Source organism: Nomascus leucogenys, chromosome 2, assembly GCF_006542625.1.
Source record: "Nomascus leucogenys isolate Asia chromosome 2, Asia_NLE_v1, whole genome shotgun sequence".
Taxonomy (NCBI): domain Eukaryota; kingdom Metazoa; phylum Chordata; class Mammalia; order Primates; family Hylobatidae; genus Nomascus; species Nomascus leucogenys.
In genome coordinates this window covers 135180092-135195901 of record NC_044382.1, presented here as the reverse complement: position 1 = coordinate 135195901, position 15810 = coordinate 135180092, and the positions used below count along the sequence as shown (strand labels likewise).

General features: G+C 41.4%; 1 protein-coding gene across 1 annotated transcript in view; it reads right to left on the bottom strand.

Moving 5' to 3' along the window:
- The window catches only part of MEGF10 (multiple EGF like domains 10), a 172022-nt gene extending 156575 nt beyond the window's left edge, over positions 1-15447 (bottom strand). The window contains exon 1 of the mRNA XM_030818398.1: positions 15028-15447. The gene's annotated coding sequence lies outside the window, so the exon portion shown is untranslated. The remainder of the gene's footprint in view (positions 1-15027) is intronic.
- Positions 15448-15810: the final 363 nt, after the last annotated feature.

Here is a 15810-nt window from a genome sequence, read left to right as displayed (position 1 = left end):
ACATACTGCCTTGGAAGGAAAGCAAGGGGCTTTTTTTTTTCCAGCCCTAGCTTGGCAGAGCTCCACATCACAAGCTTTTTGTTTCTGTTTTTGCTTTGTTTTTTTTTTAATGGCGGAAGAAAAGTGCCTTTGCTTCAGGTTGCCCTTCACCAAAATAAAAGTGGACCATCTGGCTTAGCTATAGTGAGGAAATCTCCACACCTGAATCCTTGGCTGGGTTCAGGCACAGTCATCACTCTTCTGGAAGCAGGATCTCTTCTCTTGGGTGCAATGAAGCACCTCACATGTCTCCTAGCCCAGGTGAAGTGTTTCCTCACTGGCAGGCCTCTGCTGCTCAGCCTCCCCTCACACTTTCACCCCCTCAAATCTGGGTGCATCCTATGAAAACACAGCTATGAGGCCAATTGTTCAATAACTAAAAGTCTGAAGTAAAAACTGCCCAGGCTCTTTCCTTACCTCATATTCTCTGACGATGGTTCTCACCAGCTTTTGATCTATTTCACTGCTCATTAGCACCTCCTCTAGAGGAAAAATGAGTCTTGGGGGAATTTTAACCAACCAATTCTGTAACCTTTTGGCCTCACTAATGTATGGTAGGAGCTAAAGTCAACATTATGCATTTAAATGAATATTAGGACTGTGGGTTAGGTTCAGTTTTTCATATTTTTCTTATGTCACCACAATTCTGAATAATCTTGAAATTAGGTCCACAAATATTCTTGTAATGCTTTGGTCTGCTCAGGCTGTTAACAAAATACCATAGACAGAGTGGCTTAACCAATAGAAATTTATTTCTTATGGTTCTGGAGGCAGGAAGTCCAAGATCAAGGTCCTAGCCAATTTGGTTTCTGGTAAGGGCTCTCTTTCTAGCTTGAAGACAGCCGCCTTCTCACTGTATCGTCACATGGCAGAGAGAGAGCACTCGGTCTCTTCCTCGTCTTTTAAGGTGACCAACTCTATCAAATTAGGACCTCACCCAACAACTTCATTTCACCTTAATAACCTCCTAAAAGCTCTCTCCTCACATAGTCACATTGGAGGTGAGGACTTCAACATATGGATTTAGAGGGTGGGAAAGGACACAATTCAGTCCACAGCTCTATGCTTAATCATTTAGGAGTAGAAAGGAAAATAAAATCAATTCTATCTGCTCAAGGAGCTTACATTCTACAATCAATTTATGGTACAGATTGAAGGGCCCTCAAAGCTTATGCAATCTCTTTCCACAAGCTTCGAGGCATCCTTCTTAATACACTCATAGGAACACACCTCCAGGCCAGTTGCAGTGGCTCACCCCTGTAATTCCAGAACTTTCGGAGGCCGAGGGGGGTGGATCACTTGAGGTCATGAGTTTGAGACCAGCCGGGCCAACGTGGCAAAACCCCGTCTCTACCAAAAATTACAAAAATTACCAGGGCATGGCGGCAGGCTCCTATAGTCCCAGCTACCTGGGAGGCTGAGGTGAGAGAATCACTTGAACCTAGGAGGCAGAGGTTACAGTGAGCTGAGACCATGCCACTGCACTCCAGCCTGGGCGACAGAGGGAGACTTTGTCTCAAAAAATAATAATAGTGAAGAAAGAAAGAACATACGTCCTGATAGCTGTTCTAGTTGGCTATTTCATCCCAGCTCATGGAAAGGGGCACAGAGGCACAGAGAACTGAGGAGGCCCATGGCCCTTATGATGCGGTAACACAAAGAAATTAAATTCAAACTCTGGCTTTCTCCAGAGGGAGACTAGATGTGCTGAGGTCTGGTTACCTCTCAGGCTCTCTCAGGCCAGGATGCTTCAAAAGACTTCTTGATTCAGGGTCTAGAAGGAGCATTATCTAGAAGCTTCTGCCCAAACCAAGACCAGAACTGTGGTCTGTTGGAAAGAAGAATTTTGCAGCTTGCCTGAATTAGGAAGGCAGAGTTTGTATGCTAATTAATTCAATAAGTTCAATGTCCAAAATCATACGGCATATTAAGGAGAGCTCAGACGTGAGATACAATATGCCAGGATTCTGAAATAGACTCACTCAGTTAAAAACAGAAGTGACCTAGACAAATCCTTGAGTAGAAATTAAAATCTCAGATACGAAAAACAAGAAAGCCCTACTGAGCTTTTGCTATATGCCAGGTACTATCCTTAGTCCTTTTCATTTATTTTCTCAATTAAACTTCATAACAGCTCTATTAAAGAGCTACCATAATTATCCCCTCTTAAGTTAAAAGGAAACTGAAGCATAGAGTAACAGTTTCATGGACATACATTCAGTTAACAATGGGGCAAGCCAGGATTCAAAGCCAAGAAATCTGATTCTAGGACCCATACCCCACTACATTCTAATACATCCACACCTTAACTTTTCAACTACATTTGTCCACTTCACATAGAAGTCAATGCTTGAAATGTGTACTAGAATGCAACTCCAGTGGGGCAGGAAATGTGTTTAATCTTAGATATTGCCCTGTCCCTAGCATAGAAGATTGCATGGAGTATAATGAGGGCTGAATCAATATTTACTGAATAAATAATGATGGGTTGTGTTGCAATTAGTGAAATTACTGCAATACTCTCCTTATTGTCTTCCCCATTTTTAATTCATTTTCTATTTTTATCATCAATGACAAGCCTTTGCTATCTACTGCCTGGTGAATTTAATTTAAGCACGGGCAGCCGGCTTTCCAGGACTTCCCTACTTGGCTCCAACCTACAATTCCAACCTTATTGCTTTTTTTTTTGTTTTTTTTTTGAGATGGAGTCTCACTCTGTTGTCCAGGCTGGAGTGCAGTAGTGCAATCTCGGCTCACTGCAACCTCTGCCTCCTGGGTTCAAGCGATTCTCCTGCCTCAGCCTCCCGAGTAGCTGGGATTATAGGCACACACCACCATGCCCAGCTAATTTTTGAATTTTAGTAGAGACTGGGTTTCACCATGTTGGCCAGGCTGGTCTCAAACTCTTGACCTCAAATGATCTGCCCACCTTGGCCTCCCAAAGTGCTGGGCTTATAGGCATGAGCCACTGCACCGGCCCCAACCTTATCTCTTGATATTCCATTATACAAATCCTTTAGTCTGGCCATCCCTACTTGTCCTTGCCCATACTCCTCTCCCTCCCCAGGGCTGTACGTTTCTGCCATTGGGGCACTCTCTCCTCTTCTGTGATTACACAAAGCTCACAAATCTTTCAATGTCCCATCTCTTCCAAGAAGCCTTCTCTGGTCACCAAATCCGGTGATCTCTCCTTCTGAGACGGATTCACTTGGAACAGGTTACCTGCTTCCTCCTCCTTTCCTTTCCTCATAAACAGACTGGCAAGGCGCTGAAGGCTGCGTCTTGCCATTTTTGGTATTCTCCTCAGCATGCAACAAAGGCTTGCCTCACAGCACACATGTGACCAGGGGTCAACTGATCTATGCAGACACATCTCACCTAAATGCAAACATCTGCTGATTTTTTTGAAATAATTTTTTTGACCTTTAAAAAATTTGCATAACCAAACATTCATCATTTTAACCCTGTTCTGCAACCATCATCACTATCTAGTTCTGGAATATTTCCATTGTCCTAAAAGAAAAAGCCATGCCCATCAAACAGTCACTCCTCATTTTTCCCTTCCCCCAGACCGTGGAAACCACTAACCTACTTTCTGTCTCTGTTGAGTTGCCTCTTCTAGATATTTTATGTAAATGAAACCACACAATATGTGGTCTTTTGTGTCTAGCTTTTTTTCACTTAGCATAATGTTGCTAAGGTTCATCCATGTTGTAGCATGTATCATACGTACTTCATAAGGTTCATCCATGTTGTAGCATGTATCATACGTACTTCATTTCTTTCCATGACTAAATAATATTCCATTCTGTAAATATATCACATTTTGTTTATCCATCTATCAGTTGATGGACATTTGGGTTGTTTCCACCAAAAATAATAGTTTTGGCTCTTGTGAATAATGCTGCTAGGAGCATTTGTACACAAGACATTGTTTGAACACCTGTTTTCAATTCTGCTGACATCTTACCAAGGAAAAACAAATTCATTCACTAGCAGCCTCATCCTAATTCTATAGTTAAGATAAATAACTTTTTGTTTAGTAACATACTATCTCAAAAGACATTTATGCTTATAAGTAAATTTAACTGTTTTGTATTCCAAAATATTGTAAATTCCTTATAGTTTATGCCTTCTATCAGAAACTACATTTTCTAACATCTGCATTTAATTAATAGAATCTTATTTAAGCATTTGAATGATTCTTTCATGAGAAACAGACCTGATTCCTAGATGTGTTAATTATTCTTCCCTATTTTAACATTACTTGGTGTTAAATAATAATAACTAATATATATTGAGCATTTACTATGTGCCTACCAATATGCTAAATGCAACAATCTTTGAAGTATCTGCTATTATCTTTTCACATTTGATGAAAAGAGGCTTTAGAGAGCTTGAGTAGCCTGCCCAAAGTCACCAAGATGTCAGTGGTAGAGAAGGGATCCCAGCCCAGGTTGTCATACCTCATACAGTAAATGACAAAGTCAGCAATAGACCCAGAACATCAGAATCTTGTCTGTTAACACACAACTTTAATCACATGTGTTTGTGTAAATCAACATCCAACCTGTAAGTCCAATGGCCAAAATGAAGGGTACACATTTAGTACTCAGACCTCTCATAGATGTGCTGCACCCATTTCAAAGCGAAGGGCCCCAAACTCTCTTTTGGAGAAAAAAAAATGCTCCTATTTTCTCCATTTCAGTCTACCAACTCCATATTATAAAAGCAAGCTGCAATGTTCTATCGGTACAATGACTCATGGCTCACTTTAGTATAATATATGCAGTGCCACACTGATGGATGACAAGGGTCTTCTCAAGAGAAAAAGGATGACAGGTTGTTCTGGGACTGGAAGCATGGGTTTGCAGGTATCGCTTCTGTGGCTCACTGAGGAGCCAAGGAAGTGTCAGTGGAAATGAGTGACAGAGATAAGCCAAAGACTTCACCCCTCATATCAACTCATTCCAGTTAGAGAAATCAGAGGGAAACAAAGCATTCCACTATTAGACCATAAGAGAGATGTCATCCAAAGATTCAGGAAAATATCCATAATCCATAGAGTCTTCTTCTGATTTCTCCTGACAGATTAAAATGAATGGGAGGAGGGTGGAAAGTGGGAATGAAAAGATTTGCTGCTTGGCCAACTTAGAGAGGTGCATTTGTTTTAGATTCTAAAGAGTGGGGCTCTGCTAACACTATTGATCTCTTAGGCACTAGAATTGCTGCCTAGAGAAATAAAGCAATCACCTATGATGGTGCTAATGCATTGCATTCTGACACACAGCTCTCTGACTATAGAAGTAAGGGTGAATTGATGGGTATTTAAAGCTCTAGGCCCTCCCAGCTGAACCAGGATTCAAATTATGTGAGAGTTTCCAGTTTCCCATCATGATAGATTCTTAATTCTACATTAAACATGGGGCTTTAATTTTTGAATTTTTTATTGAAGTGTAAAATGCAGACATAAAAAAAGCCATAAATCAAAATTGAACAGGTCAATAAGTTTCCACAAACTGAACATACCCATAACAACCAGTGCTCAGATTAAACGTAATGTCAGCAACCCAGAAGCCCTCGTTGGGCAGGGCCCTTATTCTGACACAAAACTAAGTCCCATTAAGCATCCTATGCCTACAAAAGCATTTAGTATTATATATACTACTTGGGACACAAACAACAATAAAAGGGACCATTTAACTTTCCTATTTTTTTAAAAAGTGCTGCACCTACACGGAACTTCAAGGATAGCACAGTATTCAGGCTTCGAAGCACTGAGGGCAAGCCTCTCTATATCACACAAATGGGGAGCCAAATGAACAGACCTCATGGCAACAAATTGAAAATTAATGAACTAATCAGGAGAGTGTTTAGCACAATCCTTTTGCCACCCACGAAGTCTCCTCTTCCCATTCTCCACTTCAAAGTCATCTATATCATTGGTAAAACCATTTAGTAAAGAAGAAAGAAACTGTAACGGGGCGGGGGGGGGATGAAAACATAATGAAGAAAATAAAGCCACTTGCCTCTCTGAAATCCGCTTGCTTCTCCTTCTTTCATGGATTTGCAATGATAATCTATAATCAAGGTACAATGACAGACATAATTACTAGGAGCTCTAAGTGACCTCAAGCAAATCACATATTGCCCTCTCCTGGACACAAACCTCTTATCTCAGAGACAAAAGGATTCCTACTGGCCAGTGAACACCAGCTGCCTAACACTTGGTGTAAATGGGCTCTCCAGAACCCATCACGTCCAGAAAAGGCTTTCCCTGTTCTGCCTTGTTCGAGTCTGTATTCTGTGCCTAACTTAAAAAAAAAAAAAAAGGAAAGAAAAGAAAAGCCACCTACAAGTATCCACAGGAACTAGGAACTAAGTCTCCCTTTGAAAGAAACCCAGAGGCAAAGGCTGAATGAATGACATACTTTTTCATAAAGGGAGTAATCAGGCTAAAAGAACAATCCTGTGGAAAAAGTCTGCGACCTTTGCAAAGGCTGTGACCTTGAATTTGAATCTTCTGACACAAAGAATGTAAGCAATTGTTGGGCTCAGGATTAGATCTTTACAGGAAGTTTGCAACCCTTTCCCTCCAGGGCTAGAATCCAGTTTGAAAGTTAGGGGTGAGGGAGGGTATCTAGATGGCATCTGGAGAGTCCCCCAGCCTCATAACTGTCCAAACTTATCAATAACTTTCTAATGGCGCTCATTGTATTTTAGACTCAAAAAATTCTTAGCTTCAAAACAGCTATCTAGATCTGGAAGGGAATTATTAATATATACACTGTGACCATTCCCAGGAACACAGAATTGTTCTCTGAAGTCATAGACCTTGATTTAGGCAGGCTTTCAGTTCAGGTACCTTTGATGAGCCTGGGGACACAGGGAGCCTTTTTTATTTTTAAAATCAGTAATAAAATCCTGCAATCAGATAAGTCCTGCAATCAGTGTGACGCAGTAGAAAATAATTCTTCCTTGGCCAAAGATCCACTGGCTTTTTGACAGACTTGTGTTCCCCCAACGCCATGTCTGCAGCTCCAGAACCAGAGGATTAATGATACTTCCTTGGAATTACTTTTTCCTTTCCCAGATCCTACCTCTGACACATTGCTGCAAGTAGTTTAACTATGGAAGGCCTTGACCTCCTTTCTTTGTCTCTCTGATTTAAGTGTGTCTGTTTCCTTGGGGCTACCAAGCTCAGTTGGATGGCTGGCCGCAGCGGAATGGCACATCAGCCAACCCCTGAACAATGGGTCCTTTTCTCTGGCTGTCACATGAACAGCGTTGTGTTACAGCCATTGTCCCTTCAAGTAGAGAGGAGAGGCACGGGTTCTCACAGACCAGCTATTCTCTGTGATCCCCTCTGGCCAAGTCACTAAAATTTAAAAACACACAAAAAAGGCATGCCTTTTGAATGGGGCACTGTAAGTCTAACAAGGATTGTCATGCATATATGGGCCACCTGCATCAGCACACCTTGTTAAAAATACACATCCTGGGACCCCACTACGCACCTACTGAATCAAAAGCTAGGGAGGAGCCAGTATCTGCAGGTGATTCTCGTGCCTCTAAAGTCAGAGCACAGGGTAAACATGCCTCCAGCATTTCTAACCTCACTCATGGTCTGATTTTGCACATGTGTTTAAGGAACCAACTGAAAGCAGGGAGGATACTGGCAGGACAAATACTTTATACTGTGGTTATCAAATCTTAGTGTTGGGGGAAAAACACCTGAGACGAAGACAGGTGAGAATGATGAGGGCTTCAGACAATAATAGGGATGTGGGGGTGGGTCATCAATGAGCAAGAGAGCAGGAGTGCAGGGACAGCAGGACAGCGCTGAAGCCGCCTGGTGGAGGTGGTAGCCTTCAGAAAAGGATGGGTGGTGAGAACGTGGCAATGGTAGGATGAACTGTTAGAAAGCAAGGATGTTTAATATTTAGTTTTAAGTATTAAGATATGAACTCTTTCCATAGTCCCAAACCTTAAAATTCTAAACACTCAAGCCACACATTTGGTGGCATTTTATGAAGTGAAGGTTATTCGTGGTTGTGTGGGTGGCTTCGGATCATCTTTAAATTTCTTAAGGGAAAATATGAATTCAGATCTAGGTGACACTAGAAGAAACATGAGCCCTGTCTCTGTCTCTAGCCCCAAGAATTCCATAGTGGTTGAAAGGAAGAACAGTTTTCTCATTTTACATCTTCTCGTGGAATAGGGAGGAAGATTTCTAGCCAATTTTTACTTGAATCTCGATAGGTCCCCCTAATCTCATCTAGTTTCTATAAAATAACTGCAGTGTAATGTGAAGGGTTCCTTTAATGCAGATAGTACTATGGGGATGGGCAGGTCCCGTAAGTGCCTATTATAAAATTATTCTCAAATGTAAACTCACCACTACTGAGGAATGGTTTAATCAGTATTGCTTGAAGATGCCTTGTAAATTCCTGCCAGTACATGTTTGCTGAGCCCATTCCCCTGCCTAAGATGCCCCATCCATTCAAATCTCTCCTTCAAGGTTCCACACTGCCAGGAAGCCTCCAGTGAGCTCTTGTGGCAGCTCTCAAAACTGCCACTTGGCTCTTACTATACCCAGGCTTACCTGTTCAGTTGTATTTTTTTTTAATTGTTGAGAGTACATAGTAGATGTATATATTTATGGGTTACATGCAATATTTTATACAGACATGCAATGTGTACTTTTTTAATCTGTTTTTCCCTCGAAGGCAAGAGCTTCTTGGTAATTACACATGGTATTTATCACTATGCCCTACACAGCTAATAAATATCTGATAAACGGCCAGGTGCAGTGGCTCATGCCTGTAATTCCAGTACTTTAAGAGGCTGAGGCAGGCGGATCAATTGAGGTCAGGAGTTCGAGACCAGCCTGGCCAATATGGCAAAACCTCGTCTCTATTAAAAATACAAAAATTAGTCAGGTATGTTGGCACGTGCCTGTAATCCCAGCTACTCGGGATGCTGAGGCAGGAGGATCGCTTGAAACCCAGAGGCGGAGGTTGCAGTGAGCTGAGATTGCACCATTGCACTCCAGCCTGGGCAACAAGAATGAAACTCCATTTCAAAAAAAAAAAAAAAAAAAAAAAAACTGGTGGAACAAAAAGTAAATCTCCAACATATTACTTTTTTAAAGAACCAAGTCACATCTTTTTATCAATTCTTCATTCAAACTCAAGTACTTTTCTCAAGATGTCAATAGGGGTGGATCTTTAAATGTTTTTGTTTTGATTGTAGGATTAGTCTTCTGTGCCACCAAGCAAAAATTTCATAGTTCTATTTCACTCTGTGAGGAACAAGTTAAATTTGTGTGTTTTAGTTTTCAATTTGCCATCAAAAATTATTTTTTAAAAAAGACAAAATTCTTCAGCAGAAGGTATTCAAAAGATCCATCTTGGGAACCACCACCTGTGGCTATGCTGAGAACCAGCCAAATCTGTACAGCTCATCTGGGTCAGACGAGACGTTAATGACAAGGCACTTAGTCATCCTCTAGGATGTTCCCAAAGATAAGATGTTTTTAACAGATGCTAATATCCTGCACATGTACCTATCAAGATGAGGTTTTCCATACTGAAATACTGTTTTCTTTGTCTTAGAAGTGGGAAGAGGTACAATTTATTGCCCTCTAAGTAGGAAATTGAGGTGGTTAAATGCTTTACATAGTTTCTTTTGCTAGGAGTATAAATCACTAGAAATGAAATAAGAGAGGAAATCAATAGAAATGAACAACCATAATAACAGGATGTATTATCACATTCACACTTTCCAGATTGGCTAATGACACAGAGTTTGCATTATCAAATAACATCCACACAGTGACTTGCCATTCCACAAATAAAGTTCTATAAAGTAAAATAACATTGGTTTGTACCTTCTTTTTCCCTCATAGTATGAGAAATCCTTTTATTAAATGCTCTAAATTAGTCCTCTGCAATAACTATATTTAAAAACAGTTAGAATGATCTTGGTGAGCAATAATCCAAAATGGTAAAGAGAGACAAAAGATAAATTGAAAATTTCAGGACATTCAGATATGAAGAATGAATGAATGACTGAATAAAGAGATTAGGAGACCAGTTAAAAGACTTCCAAAGGTTGGCAGAAAACGATACAGGCTTATGCTAAGCTAGAAAAAGTTCACTTCAGAAACATAATTTTAAAAGAAGATAAATCAACAGAACCCAGTGAATCTTACATTAATTCTTAAAACTAAACTAATTATTAAAACCAGATACTGGTTACACACCCTTGAGAAATTGAGAGTATAGGCAGTCCTCAATACTGCTTCGTTTGAAGTCCATCAATGTGGATATTTGTACTACATCTATTGATGCTACTACCTCCCTGCCCTGTGTCATGACGACACTCAGATGCCAGCTAATGAATGAACTTTTTATGTTGTTTATTTTATGGTGCAGCTGCCCATAAGCCAATAGTTCAATTTTTGCAGAATCACCATCCTTGTCATTACCCAGAGAATTATTCATTCACTTATTCAAATGTTACTGCATATTTTCATTATTACAAAAAAGTGAAGGGAAATGGGAAAATTAAAAGCCTAATAGTAATTATGAGAAGTGTTTGTCTCATAAACTAAGTAAGACAAAGGCAGAAGTTATTAGACATGCCAAAAATGGCAAATCTTTTCATCTGAATCAGACATTTATTGAACTTGAGCTGGTCAACTGTTGTTGAAATGAGGAGAAAATAACCAAAATTGTGTAAAGTTTAAAGAAAGAAAAATTAGAAAAAGGAGTATACACCGAACGCTGTGTCTAAATAGCAAGATATAATTAGAGATTTCATAATATATTTGGCTTTCTAGGGCCAGAATCCCTTATAATATGTAGGCTTTTGTACAATCTTCAGACCTATTTTTAGGAATGTGTCCTTTCAGGAAAGAAGGAAAGACAGTATTGAAGCAGTCACCATGTTTCTGATCAAATACAAAAACAGAGGCAGAAGTGTTTTATAAATGGAAAAGCACAGAGCAAAGCTGGTTATTTTTATTGGCATTGGCACTTCCTTTCCAGTGCTCTGACACTGTCATTCCAAAAACCAAACCAAAACCATCCTAAAGGATAAGCTCATCTCTTCATTATACTGTCTGCAATAATGTTCAACATGTAACATTAATTCAGTGGCATTTGGTGTTTCATAAGTCCTCTTAGGATATTCTGTCTTGTCCTTTTTCTACCCCAAGTTATTTATTATTATTATTACTATTATTATGATTTGAGACAGAGTCTCACTCTGTCACCCAGGCTGGAATGCAGTGTCGCGATCTCAGCTCACTGCAACCTCTGCCTCCCAAGTTCAAGTGATTCTTGTGCCTCAGCCTCCCAAGTAGTTGGGATTACAAGTGTGTGCTACCACTCCCAGCTAATTTTGGTATTTTTAGTAGAGACAGGGTTTCACCATGTTGGCCAGGCTGGTCTAGGATCCCTGGCCTCAAGTGATCTTCCCACCTCAGTCTAACAAAGCGCTGGGATTACAGGTGTGAGCCACCATGCCCAGCCCCACTTCAAGTTATTAACTTCCTAGGCTATGTCTAGCCAAACTGGAAATTCCCAACTGGCTTTTCCACACTCCCCATATGTATACAATACTGTACCAACCACTTTGTGTGCTAAGAAAATATTGACTATCATTCATTCATTTACTTTTCTCCAACATTCTTTAGGCATTTATTCCATAACTACTAGGGGCCAGCCACTTGTATAACAGCTTACAATAAGGAAAGATGAACTCACCAATCTATTAGGGATAAACATTCAGATAATAAATATGGCTGATATAATGTGATATATGCTATATTAAAGCCATCCACAAGAATGGGAACTCGCATGAGATATCGCTAAGTTTATGAGAGAATTGGGAAAATAAACTTCAGAGGGAAAGTCTTCAAAGGGATTTGAATAGTGTCTTAAAAGATGAATGGGTGGTAAGTGCTTGGTTAGTCAGGAAAGAGGGTCAAAGACATTTTCAGTGGAAGGAACAGCATACACAGCTGGGTCATGGAAGAGTGAGAGTGCACAACGTATTCTTGAGATAGTAACAAGATCAAGATCAGTGGGGGCTGGAGAGCTGGGGACCAGAGAAGCAGAAAATAACCCTGAGAAGTGCTGCAAATGTGGTCTTGTGTATAGTGGGAAAGAGGTGAGACTTTATGCTGTAAGCCAGTGTTTCTCCAAATGTGATCTGGGGTCACCTTTACCAGGTTCACCTGGAGATCTCAAAATGCAGATTACTGGCCCTTACATCTGGGGTGAAGCCCTGGAATCTGTATTTTCAACATGCACCCAGGTAACACTGACATTCACCATCCAGAGAGCTGCCAAAGATTTTTAAACAAGGGAATAACATGATCAGATTTGCATTTTAGAAATACGCTATTAAACCAAGCAGACAATCACAAAGAAGGTAAATTCACTGCTGCTAAATGAGCGTGTGACTTGAGTTTTGCATTAGAATCACCTGGGGAAATTGTAAAACTGCAGACTTCTCACAACTCACAGACTTACTACATCTAAATCAAGGCAGAAGGGGTTAGGGTTTATATAGTTCAAACCATAGGAAATTGCCATTTATTTAGGTCAAAAATGGTCAAATATCAAAATTTCTCATAGTTCACTCTAATATTTTAACAAGTCTCCCCATTTCATGCTTCTGGTATAAACCAAAGTCTGAGAATAGTGAAATACAGACAGAGATAAACGCTTTTCCCTTTTCATTAATTATCGTTGTTGTTACTCACTTTGATTAATATGCAAAGATGGAAGTAACGTAATTTATGTACCTAAAACAAATGTTAAAAGAGAAAAGGGGGGGTTCAAAAACAGCCACCAATGAAGTAAGGCAGCTAATTTAAGGATTTTGGAGCCAGAAGAAACACTGGAGATTATTCTACTCTTTCCCCACCTCTCGACGCAAGTTTATACATAATAAAACTGAAGCCTAAATGGAGAAAAGCAATCTGCTTGGGGTCTTACGGAATATTTTGTTCAATGATACGTGCTTTTTATGTGCTCTTATGTGCATTTTAACGGGTATGGAAATTGTGTAGCTAAAAATACTTGGGATTTAATTTATAGAGTGCTAGGTCACACACTTGAAATGGGAGGAGGCACATAAAGCCAATACTCATGCATAGCCATTTTTAAAATACAAAACCTAAAACAGTGCTTGACATCTAATAGATGTTTAAAAAATACTTACTGAACAAATGAGTGGCCTCTAAAAAACAGGTTAAAGTATATTAATGCAAAGGATTTCCAAGGAGGTATACGGGCAGCGAACTGAGTGTAGATTTCCCACCTCCTCACCTGTTCCAAGTAGTCTTTGGTGCCCATCCATGACCCACCACCCTATAAATTCCAGCTCTGCCACATACACCTTTATTTTTCCTACTAAAAGTGCCACAACAAAAAAGCAATACGAAGATCATGTTTGAGCTAAGTTTGACAACAGGTGGTAGTGAAGCTTACAGATGAGCACAGCCTTCAAAGTCCATCCAAATAGGAATAATAGCTAACACTTACTGACAGCTAATAGAAGCTATACTAGTGGGATACACAATAGTTAATGCTAGCTGTACAATAATAATAAAGCTAATTCGGGCCTCCTATGTGTCAGGCTTGTTAGTCCTTCACATGCATTAACTTATTTAATCCCTTTAACAATCATCTGATGTAAGTGCTATTATTGTCATTTTGATTTTACATATGTGGATAAACAGGTTAAGTAACTTACCCCAAAATTACAGAACTGGAAAGTGGCAGAGTTGTGAGCTGAACCCAGCCTGGCAGGTGCCCAGAGTTTACCAACTGAACTCTTTGACCTCTCAGTGGTAAAATTAAAAGTTCCCTGCAAGCTGACCTCTTGGAGCACTCTTGTCAGGAAGATGACGTTTCTGGATAATATAAGTTGGCCCCAGTCTTTCTGTCCATAAGGAATGAAGCATTTTTATTTGGGAAGCCTATACACAAAGTGAGACCCAGGATATAAAGGAGTAAGGCAAGAAGAACCAAGAAGAAATGTCATTCTCTTCTGCCTTGGCACAGCATGGTTATCGCTGCCTAAGAACAGTAATAATGGCAAATTTTGGCTAATAAAATCTCCAACTTTGACTTTCCCCTGAAGAATGTGGGTCCTTGCATGAGGATATTTTCTAAAGAAGCAGCAAAGATATTGCCATCGTTCATTTACTCAGTGGTGTCACTAAGAAAAATACTTCCAGAAAGAAAATTAAGGCGAAAACACTTCCCTAAACCAGGCGTAAAAGTCCTCTAACAAGGAATTTAAAAGAAAAAGATCAACACCGGATTTATCTTTCTTAAGTAACTATCACTTGAAAAACCGTCCCTCCCAGCACTCCTTAAGGAGCCACGCATACTGACAAGGCCCCTTTGGTCTAAGGCTGCGACCTCACACCCCTACTGATAGCTGAGAATTCAGGAAGGGGGAGCATCCCGCCAGCCTAGAGCGTTATCTGCACAATCTGAATACCAAGGACCGGAGAAAGAGAAGTTTAGAAAACAGTGAAGATCCCGGAAAGGAAGTTCAACTGACCTAGAAGAAAGGGCCCAGCTGAAACTGCCTTTCAAGCTCAGTCCGATTCCCCACAAATCTCCCTACATCCAGCTATATAGCCCGGTAAAATGAAACAAACACAAGGCAAGGCAATACAAGGGCAGGAATTATGCAAAATAAAATGCGTAATGAGGATGTCTCTCCATCAAAAATACTCCAAGATTTTCCTACACAATCCCATGTAACAAAACGAAATGCAAACAACAATAAACCCTTGAGAAGCCCATGAACAACGCAGACTAAGCCCATCTCGCCCCACCTCACGCCGCACCCCGGTACCCTGGCTAAGGAAAATGTGCCCCCCGCCCATGAGAAGCCTTCCGGCGTCCGGCCAAGGTCCAGCAGCCGCCGGAGTTGAGTTTGCCCAACTCTTACCCAGGTCCAGAGATCTTGAGAATCGCAGCGCAACCTTTTCTCCCCGGTCTTCACCCAAAGCCAGCCAAGACACAAAATCTGTTCCAATCAACGCGGTTAGCGTCCAAGCAGCGTCCCAGAAGAAAGCGATCTTTGGGAGTCTTGTTTCAGGCGTAAAGGTGGAGACGCGGGAACCAGGAACGTCTCAAAGCGTTCCCAGTCCCCCAGTTTTGCGCACCGGGAAAGTACTTGCTGCAAACTTGAACAAGGTTTTCTCTGTCTGGCCCGAGATGCTGGAGGAGGGAGGGGTGGGTAACCCGAGCCGGAGCCGGGATTCGAGCAGTTGCCGCTGCTGCAGCTGCTGCTGCCGGGGCAGTGGCCGCTGGGGTGTTGTCGCTTGGCGCCGCGCGCAGTCCCTAGCGCAACACGCAGGATCTTCCCGGCCTGACCGCTGCACCTCGATAGTGAGTCGCCCCTGCCTGAGCGGCTTCCTCCGCCTGGTGGGTGACCCCGCCAAAGGCCTGGTCGCGAAGTTAGCAAATGTTGGGGTCACCGCAGGGGGTGACCGAAGGGGTGTCAGAGTGGGTGCCCGCCTGATTCCCAACGCACGTTGGGTGCGAGTCCCTCGTCAGAGTCCCTGGGAGGTGTTCTAGACCCTCTGTAAGGATTTGTGGGACGGTGGCCGGCGCCCGAGCAGCCAACTGGAGTGGACGGCGGGTCCTCAGTGGTGTCAGGGGAGAAGGCGCAAAGGTGGGACCCAGAAAGGATGGTGATTAAGCCGTGCCAGAGAATATGATGTGGCAG